An 8,847-nucleotide genomic window follows, 5' to 3' on the forward strand; every position below is an offset into this window, starting at 1 on the left:
TGCTTCCTGTTTGTTACAACCAAAGAGACATACCCGCTGCTAACCCCTTCATCTAATCCCACCCTCACCCTCATTTCAGGGATTCATCACCTCATTCATTTTTCCCATCACCCTTACTGAACTGAGTATTTTCTATCTTTAAAAAAACTCTCCCTTGAGCCCTGGCCAGATAGCTCAGTTGGTTACAGCATCGCCAATCAGGGCACATACAAGAATCAACCAGTGAACGTATAAATAACTGGAACAACTAGTCTCTCTCTCTCTCTCTCTCTCTCTCTCTCTCTCTCTCTCTCTCTCTCGTCTCCCTCTCCCTCTCTCATCAATTATATATGTAAAAAACCAACCAACCAAGCAAACAAACAAAAACCACTCTTCCTTAAGAAGTTCATATCATCTATGTGGTATTCTTGCCAAAAATGTTTAACCTGAATCCAATCATGAGGAAACAATCAGACATATCCAGGATGTGGGACATGCTACGTGACAACTGGCCCGAACTCTTCCAGCTGTCAGTGCCATGAAAGACAAAAATAAATAAAAATAAAAATGCAGAGGCTGTTTTAGATTAAGGAGAGTACAGAGACGTGACAACCAAATGGAATGTATGAATCTCAATTGGATCCAGCGCCAGGAAAAAAGAAAGCAGCTAGAGGGGATGTTTCTGGACTGTTGGGGAAATGTGAATATGGTCTGTTTATGAGGTAATGTCATTGCTTCAATATTAAATTTCTTCAGGTGGGATATGGCATTGAGGTTACATAGGGGAATGGTCTTGTTCTTAGGAAAAGCATGATGAGTATTTAGGAATATCTACAACTTATTTTTCAATGATTCACCCCAAATGAATATATATATATATAAAAGAAAAGACAAAAAGGGTAATTGACTGTACCTTCGCTACGCTTCCCATGGGCTAGTAAGGGGAATATGCAAATTAACTGCCAACAAAGATGGCAGTTAATTTGCATACGTAAGCTCCCAGTGGTGGAGCGAAGCCAAACGGCCCCGAAGCCGGCCGAGCAGTGAGGCCTCCCGGCCCCGGGATCAGCGGAGCCATGAGGCCTTCTGGTCCCAGTGCCAAGCGGAGCTGCGAGGCCTCACGGACCCGGCGCCAAGCGGAGCCGCGAAGCCTGATGGCTGGGGAGGGGGGGCTCTGGCCGGAGCCCAGCCAGAGTGAAGGCCTGGGTCCTGGGTGCCAGAGGAAAACTGGTGCCAGCAGCCAAGGGAAGGGAAGGCCTATTGCATGAATCTCTTCGTGCAACAGGCCTCTAGTATTATATATGAACTAGTGGCCCGGTGCACGAAATTCGTGCACGGAGGAGGGTGTGTTCCTCAGCCTGGCCTGCACCCTCTCCAATTTGGGACCCCTCGAAAAATGTCCTGCCAGTTTACAGGGATTGGGCCCAAACCAGTAGTCGGACATCCCTCTCGTAATCCGGGACTGCTCTGCCCACACTGCAGCCACCGCTACTGCCTTAGCCACTGCCTGCCCAAGATCCATGGCTGTGGGGAGAGGGCCCGAGCCCACGCCCCGCAGAGAATCAGCTGGGAGGGAGTGCTGTACGCTGGCAGTGGGGCCAAGGAAGGGTCCCTGGACCCCGCCAAGTGGGCCCAGCTGCAGAGGAGCCTGGATAAGAAGCTGGGCGAGCTAAGCAGCCAGAGGAGGAGCAAAAGGAGGGAGAAGGAGATGTGAGCCGGCCCTCACACCCTCCGGCCTTGTCTTAGCAAATGCGGGTGGGAGCAAGCGGCTGTCCATGGTGCTGTCTGTGCCTTGTAGCTGCTCCGGTGATGTGACCGGGGCTGCATGAGCAAGCCAGGGCCTCTGGGAGGGGGTGGGACCTCGGGCCCAGCGTGCCATGCCTTGCGCTGGGGTGGGGGCGGGCTGCAGTGGCTGTTCTCTGGACCTTCTGGGGAGAGCCGCCCCAGGTCTCAGTTTTGCTGGCACCAGGGCCCCCTGGGGCTCTCCGAGGTCCCTCCCAACTGCCTTAAGGGAACCTTTAAGAGAGGTTCTGGGAGTCCGGGTTGCGGCCTGGCCTGCGCCCCGCCCTCCTGCCCTCGGATCGCCATGGCGATTGAGGGACGCAGGCCCTCCCGCCCTTCAATTGCCATGGTGGGGGTTCGTGGTTGCTGCCTGGCCTGCAACACGGCCCTCCCGCTCTCCGATCACTATGGCAATCGAGGGAGGCAGGCCCTCCCGCCCATCAGTTGCCATGGTGGGGGTCCGAGGTTGATGCCTGGCCTGCAACACGGCCCTCCCGCCCTCCTATCGCCATGGTGGGGGTCCGGTGTTGCGGCCTGGCCTGCGCTCTGGCCCTATTGCCCTTCGATCGCCATGGCGGGGGTCCGGGGCTGCTGCCTGGCCTGCGCTTCGGCCCTCCTGCCCTCCGATCGCCATGGTGGGGGTCGGGGATTGCTGCCTGGCCTGCAACACGGCCCTCCCGCCCTCCGATGGCCATGGCGATCGAGGAACGCAGGCCCTCCTGCCCTTCAATTGCCATGGCGGGGTCCGGGGTTGATGCCTGGCCTGCGCTCTGGCCCTCCCGCCCTTCGACCTCCATGGTGGGGGTCCGGGGTTGCTGCCTGGCCTGCGCCCAGCCCTCCCGCCCTCCGATTGCCATGGCGATCAGGGCCGCAGGCCAGCCGGCAAACCCCAGCTTTCCCATGGCGATCACCCGCTGGGGGGTGGGGAAAGGCAGCCGTTGCCCACCCCCTAACTCTTGTCTGCCGCCTGGGTTGCCGATCACCATTCTTCAGTCCTTCCCCTTTCGCCTCTCATCATTGCCAGTATGCAAATTAACCGCCATCTTTGTTGGCGGTTACCGCCATCTTGGCTGTCAGTTAATTTGCATATCTCACTGATTAGCCAATGGGAAGGGTAGCGGTCGGACGCCAATTACCATGTTTCTGTTTTATTAGATAGGATGGGGGAAGTAAATGTGGCAGTGTTAACAAATGATGACTAAAGAAAGGTAAAGGGTGAAGAGGAGTGCATTGTATTCCTCTTTCAACTTTCTGCAGGTTTGAAACTTTTCAAAAGAAAAAGTTGATCAGAAAAGAAAAAGAATCTTCCCTTGACTCATATCTGCCTGTAGCTATACCCAGTCTATGGGCCATTCTCAGCTCAGTGATTGAGCCATTCACACACAGAGCTTCTGCCCTCACTTCCCTTCATCACTGGTTCATTCCTGCAGGCGCCTGCCCCTGAAACTGCTCTTGTCGAGGTCCTAATGGCCTCCAGGCCAGCAACTCCCAGACCAGCATTCCACACAGCTGGTCACTCCCTGTTCTCCAGGTACTCCTGTCTCTCAGCCTCAGAGACACCTTCTGGTTGCCCTTACCTCAGTGGTCTCTTCTTGTTTATCTTCCTTGCTTGCTCCTTTGCTCTCTCCAACCTCTAAATTTTGGGCTCCTCAGGTCCCAGCCTTTCTTCTTTAAAGCTCTCCTCAGGTGAGTTTATCTGTTCCTATGGAGTTAAAAGCTGAATTTGTTCTAATGATGTCCAAATGTACACCTCCAGCCTGGATGTTTTCCACATTTGATGGCTTCACATCTGCCCTTAGATATTTCACATACATCTCAAGCTTAACTTTCAATTATTTTTTCATTAATTGAGCAAATATTGAGTGTCCTCTATGTAGTAGGCAACTGTCCTAAACACTGGGGTCGTGGAGAACAAGCCCATTATGGCCGTGCCATTCCTTGTGAAAGACAGCAAATATGAAAGAATGTGATGATCATACGGGCTATAAAGAGAATACATTTTTTAAAAAGGGGATATATTAGAGGCTGCTTGGGTGGATCTATACCTCTTCTTTGGGTGTCCAGAGAAGGCCTCTTTGAGGAGGGTACAATGAAATGGAGCTCAGGATGAGAAGTGGGGGCCAACAAGAGAAGATTTAGAGATGGGGAGTCGAGGTAGAGGAGGCGGCTAGTTTAGCTGCCCTCAGGTGGGAATGTGCTTGGCATGTTCCAGACCTGAGGTGTATCCCCAGAACTCAGAACCTTGATCCCCTCTCTCTCTGGTTCATATTTTTGAATTCCAGGGCATTTAAGACATGCTGATGAACTCTATCTGAAAAACCTTCACTTGACCTTGAATTCCTATTTTAGAATCTTCTTCAGACTAGGAACTGCTCTCTGTCTGGGATGGAAAGCACTTTGATTCTTGTATTGGCAAAGGGTCAGCATGTTAGTTCAGAGTTTCACCAATCCTTTCACCCTCTACCATGTGCAAAGCCCAAACAGTAACCTGAAATCTTGAAGGGGGAAGGTTTCCATCCTCCACGGTTCCCTCCCAGCCCACCCTTACCCTCTGTAGCTGCCACTGTATTCCTGGAGACTGGAGGGGAGCCATGAGAGAGGGTCCTGGTACTAACAGTTGTCACATTGCTCTAAGTGTCTCTCCCACCAAAGTGGAAAAGGTGACTTGACTCTGTTTTATAATCTTTCCTGGGTAGGATTGGTAGCCAATGATAATAAAAGCCTGCCTCCCTCAGGGCTAGATCCCATTAGGCCTTTGCTAATGAGGCAAAAATCCATCTTTTCCTAAATGAGGCGTGTGTGTGTGTGTGTGTGTGTGAAACCACTCCTTAAATAAATTTGAAACATACTTAGAACTTAATTTTTTTGAGTGAGCAATGCATTCATATCTTTCTAAAACTTAAAACATTAAAAAAGTGTAGCAAAAAAATGTTTCCCCACACCCCTGTCCCTAACCTCCCATTTCCTGTCCTCCTCCATCCCCTGCCCTGCAAATGGATAACCACTATTATCAGTTTCTTGTGTATCTTGTGTGAGGACCCACTTGGAACCCCAGAATTGGAACAAAGATTATTTTAAGCTAAAGATTTTTTTTTTAAAGATGTTTGAGATTCAACAGATACAGAAAGAAGCCTTCTCAGAGTTTCCCTTATCCAACTCAAAGCAGAAACCTCAGAGAAATGAGGACTGCTATGAATTTCCTCTTCAGGGCAGCTTCTGCTACCAGGAGAGAGAGAGAGAGAGAGAGAGAGAGAGAGAGAGACACCAAGAGTAAATCTACCATAAATCTCATGAAGAAGATGAAAGAGTATCACACCTGCATGAACAAACATTACCACAAACTTTCTTATCTCTGGTTTGTTCTCCTAAAAACCCACTTGTCTTTCCTGAAGAAACCTTTTTGTTCTTCCTGGAGAAGCCCTTTTCCCTCCCTTTCCCTTTCCCCCACTAAGTATATAAATATAAAAGGCCCAAATTCCAAAGACCGCTTTAATTTAGTCATCACTGAGCACTCCCTCATGTATGCATAAATAGGTTCTGACTTCCCTCTTGCTGATCTGTCTTTTGTTTAGTCTACAAGCCTCCACCTTCAGAACCTAAGAGGATAGAGGAAAGTTTTTCCTCCCTGACACTTGCAAAGACATTTTTTGGTATATACACATATACTAGTATAACTATGTAAGCAAATATATTCTTCTCACCCTCCTCATACATATAGCATTTATTTATTTATTTATTTATTTATTTATTTATTTATTTATTTAACAGATATGATTTCACTCTATAAAACTGTTATACATCTTGCTTTTTTTTCACTTGAAAATATATCTTGGAAACCTTCCAATATCTGTACATAGAGAGCATTATTATTATTATTATTATTATTATTTAAATATGTTTTTATTGATTTCAGAGAGAGGAAGGGAGAGAGGAAGGGAGAGAGAGAGGGAGAGATAGAAACATCAATGATGAGAGAGAATCATTGATCAGCTGCCTTCTGCATGCCTACAGGGGATCGAGCCCAAATCCCAGGCATGTGCCCTGACCAGGAATCGAGCTGTTCCTTCTGGTTCATGGGTTGATACTCAACCACTGAGCAACACTGGCTGGACTTCTTTGTATTTTAAAAAATTCTTATTCTTTTTTGTTGTTATTATTTTTGTTTTTTTAAAATACTTAAACATTTTCTTTTGCTATTTTAAAAATTAACTTTATCAAGGTATAATTTATATACAATAAACTTCATTTATACATTTTAAGCATCAGTTTGATGACTTTTGACCAGTGTATACACCTAAACAAGATCTAGCACCCATCCATTATCAGAGGAAGTTTCTGAGTCCTTCTTTGCTGTCCCCTCAATTCCAGGCAACCACTGTACTGCTTTCTGTTACTGTAAATTTGCTTCTCTTGTTTAAAAATTTTATATAAATGGAATCATGTTTTAGACACTCTTTTGTATCTAGCTTGTTTTACTCCCTACAGTGATTTTAAAAAAAATTGATTTTAGACAGAGAGGAAGGGAGAGAGAGAGACAGAGAGAGAAATGTTGATTTGTTGTTCTACCTATTTATGCATTCATTGGTTGATTCTTGTATGTACCCTGACTGGGGATCAAATCCCAAATCCTTAGGGTATCAGGATGATGCTCTAATCTTTTTTGTTTTTGGATACATGCATATATTTAATAATGAAGCAATTCACCACCACCAACAAAAAATTAGAAAAAAGCATGAGACCTCAGTGCTGTGGAATAGTATGGGACATCAAGGCAAAAAGACGCAGCAACTGACCCAGAAAGCTGAATGAAGAGAGAAGCAAAGGCAAATTTGGCTAGGATGGTATTATATGCTCTTGAAAAGGAGAATGGCTGCAGAAACACCCATTTATTTGACTGCTTAGAAGCAGGCAGCCTTACTGTACACTGCATGGAAGGGAAGCAAAGAGCTAAGAAGGGAAAGAGAGGAGAGGGAGAAGAGCAATATGGAATCCAGGGTAAGCAGATGGAAGAGATTGAGATAGAGTTACAAAGAGAAGACTCCACGGCCTTTTGTTTCCTCTGAACTCTAAAATAGACCTGTGCCGAGTCTTCAAGTATGTCAGTTAAATTCAACGATCACATAAATAGCACCAGGCACTGTGAAGGAATGGTGGAGGGAGTGCTTCACAAAGTACAGGGATGACGTGGTCCCTGCTCTCAGGGAGCTTACATCCGATGTGGGGAGACAGATTCCACGCACAAAACAACTATAAAACATATTTACAAAGCAACATAAATACAAATAAGTATACATAGGAATAAACAACATATGAAAGCTAAGGGGTACCATGTCAATAATTGCTTAGAAGTCCCTAGGTCAGTCAAAGAAGACTTTCTGAAGGAAAAAGTTTTGGACTTTGAGTATGATGTTAGCAGAGAGCAGATCATGTGCCACGGCATAGAAGTGGAAGTAAATATATCATGTTCAGTAAGTAAGCAGAATAGCTTGATGAGTAAAAAGTCTCAATGGGTCTCGTTAAGAAGAAAGATGAAATAGTAGGGGTCTAGCTGGTGAGAGATACTACAATATTGGGTCTGGTCCCTAAAACAAGCAAACAGGGGAAGATGTTTTCTTTAGGTAATAAGTGACCACAGGTCCAGGAGCAATTCCAAGGCTCTCAAAAGTTTTGTAGTTACTCTAAGACTAGTAATAAGATGGTAGAGAAGTATTCAGCATTGTTCAGCAGTTCAAGAACTCTTGCAGCCTGCTGCAAGAACTCTTATGAAGTGACAGGTGGAAAAACGCAATGAAATTCAAAGATTGAGGATCTATACCCAAAGGCTAGCCAGATCCCAGGAATCTCAAGTGCTCAAGCAGAATGTCCCAGACCTTTGTTACTGATTCCTGGTGAGGAGCAGATTATGTATACTTCTAAAATAATTTATTTTTTTAATTGCCATGACAATCAACTTTGATACTAACATTTTAGAAATTAAAATAGGAGTATAAGAGCCCTAATCTACTAGTATAAGGAATGCTCATTTCCCTGAAGAAGGGACAGGTCAGTAAGGGCTCCAATATTCCCCGGTCTTTAAGTGGAAAGGCAAAACATCACACCTTGAAAAGAGGCTTTTCTCAGCCAAAGTTGCTAAGACCTCTGTAAGCCTATTGACCTGAAGCTGTTCCAGGAAGGAAAGAAGAGTCCAGGCCAGACATTCAGCAGCAGCCAGAGTTGGACTCTATGTCACCAGAGTTCCGCTGGGAGGCAATGGGTGCCACTGATGTTGAAATACACCGTTGAGGACGGATCTTGATGCCATTTGCCTCACTGTGGACATGAAATAAACCCTCCTGGGTCTCCCTATATATTTCTTTGGTTGTGTTAATGAAGGCCTCTTCAACATGGCAGGCTGTTTTGGCTGAAGTTTCCATGAATGTAAGTCTACGCTCCCGAGCAAAAGCCTCTCCTTCTTCTTTCTTCACATCCCTGTGGGACTTTAAGTCACTCTTATTCCCAATCAGCATGGTAACCATGTTGGGACTGGATTGCTGCCGGGCATCCTGTAACCATGAGGTCAGGTGGTTGAACGTTTCACGCCTTGTAATGTCTTACACTAGCAATGCTCTGGCTGGTCCCCTGTGGTAGGAACGGGTGCTGGAACGGAAGGATTCTTGCCCAGCTGTATCCCAGATTTTCAGTTCGATTTGTTTCCCATCAGTGTTGACCATATGGGCCCCAAACTCCACACCTATGTTGAGGTCGTGGACAGGCTGGAACCGCTTGTCTATAAACTGCAGGAGGAGACATGACTTCCCCCCACCTAAAAGAGGAGGACGTACATTCTAGCCTCCACGTGGCCGGGGAGCAGTCCTGAATCACTCTAATTTAAAAAAAAAATTGTTTTTAAAATTGATTTCAGAGAGGAAGGGCGAGCAAGAGAAAGATGGAAATATCAATAATGGGAATCATTGAGCGGCTGCCTCCTCCAAGCCCCACACTGGGAGTAGAGCCCTGACCAGGAATCGAACCATGATCTTCTGGTTCATAGGTCAACACTCAACCTTTGAGCCATACCAGCTGGGCAATGCTCTAACCTTTGAGAGT

At 46.4% G+C, this 8,847-nt stretch overlaps 1 pseudogene across 1 annotated transcript; it reads right to left on the reverse strand.

Moving 5' to 3' along the window:
* Window positions 1-7,958: 7,958 nt before the first annotated feature.
* On the reverse strand, window positions 7,959-8,552 carry LOC308523564 (ras-related protein Rab-2B-like; annotated as a pseudogene). The gene has a single exon. The product of its transcript is annotated as a ras-related protein Rab-2B-like (transcript).
* Between the last annotated feature and the right edge of the window lie 295 nt (window positions 8,553-8,847).

The sequence above is a fragment of the Myotis nattereri genome (genome assembly GCF_964212035.1).
Source record: "Myotis nattereri genome assembly, chromosome: 8".
Lineage (NCBI taxonomy): Eukaryota > Metazoa > Chordata > Mammalia > Chiroptera > Vespertilionidae > Myotis > Myotis nattereri.